Source organism: Arachis hypogaea, chromosome 15 (genome assembly GCF_003086295.3).
Source record: "Arachis hypogaea cultivar Tifrunner chromosome 15, arahy.Tifrunner.gnm2.J5K5, whole genome shotgun sequence".
NCBI classification, from domain to species: Eukaryota; Viridiplantae; Streptophyta; class Magnoliopsida; order Fabales; family Fabaceae; genus Arachis; species Arachis hypogaea.
Window position 1 is genome coordinate 133,420,249 of NC_092050.1, and position 1,680 is coordinate 133,421,928.

A 1,680-nucleotide genomic window follows, 5' to 3' on the forward strand; every position below is an offset into this window, starting at 1 on the left:
AAAAAAATAAAAGGATAACTTTCTTTCTTATATAATAGTAGTGTTGAGTTAATTAATCTCGAGTTTGGGGATGTTCCTTAAGACGATTCCATGCATATATAGAAAAAATAGAAATAAAAATCATGTTCCTTAATTCAATATGCCTTACTTTAGTTTGTTCCGTTTCTTGCATATATACTTGCTTTGCTAGCAAAGCCAAATTTTTATTCTTAGATTATAAATGTTATCTAGAAAACGAAAGTTTAAATAAATAAAAAGACTAGTTATGTTATGGATCCGACATTTCTCAAGTATTAGGATAAACTATTATTTTAATTTTTAATATTTAAGTTAAATTTTAATTTGGTTTTTAATATTTTAAATATTTTATTTTAATTTTAAAAAATTTTAAATAAATTTAATATTATCTCAAAGTTAAAGTTGACATAAATAATGAACATATTTAAAAGTTAATATAACATTTAATTTTAATATGTAAATAAAATTAATTTATTAATAATTACTAATATAAATTTTTTGTTAATTATTTGAGTCAAATTTAATAGTAAGATAATATTAAATTTATTTAAAATTTTTTAAAATTAAAATAAGATATTTAAAATATTAAAAATTAAATTAAAATTTAATGTATTATTATTTGGTCAGATTGGTCATAAAAGAGAGTTGGATCAAATTGTTTAAGAGAACCAAAGCAAAGAGATGGCTCTCTTTTTTCTCTTGATCTTCTCTTTTTGTTACTTGTCATTGATGCTAATCATGTACTTTTATTGTTGGATTTCCCCCTCAAATTTTTAAGTTATAGAAGTTCTATTTTTTGGAGTGATACAATATTTTGGATTTTGATGCAAATGTTTAAATGTGCGTGCTTTCACAATGGGAATTTTCTTTTACAGATTCTTAGAATTTAATTTTCATTTCCTCTTTTTTTTCTTTTTTTTTTCTTTTGGTCAATCTTTTCCTTTTTCTTCTTCTTCCTCTCTTTTTTTTCATTATAAATCATGGCGATGAGGCTTTTTGGTGTAATTTATTTGTTTCAGGATCAAAGAGTATATATTGAATTTGAATAATTTAATTGTTGAAAAGAAAGAGCAAGAGACTCTTCTTTTACTTTTTCACTTTTTGATGATGGCCTCTGTTTTGTTTTTTGTTTTTTTTTTTTTTTCTCTTTCTTTTATATAATAAGCATCAGAGGCTCCATACCAAAATAAAAACTATATTTTGGGCCCTAAGCTTATGCCGATACTGGAGCAATGTCATAGCCCATAGCTTCCATCCTCAAAAAACAAAAGCAACTTAAAACCAATTTTTTTGGTCTCGGTCTAAATCCAAAAACCTTACCCAAACCCGTAACCCAACCCGCTCAAACCCAAACCCCAAACTGATCTTCTCTGAGTGTGTTGAATTCTAACGCAGACAAGCTCCCATGACCTCCACGACATGATCATGTTTAACTCCACTTTTCAGTTGATCCTCGGGTTTGGAATCAAGATGCAATTTGATTGGTGAAGTCCGAATAAGGTCTCTCTGTTGGCATCACTTCCGCAAGAAGTTCCACCTTAGAGGTTGAGTCGTCGTCGCCAGTTAGAACATCGATGTCGCAAGTACCTTAGACCCCCTCTTCTCTGCGATCTTGATCCATATCCTCTATCTATAATCTTGTTGCTTACCTCAACCGACTCC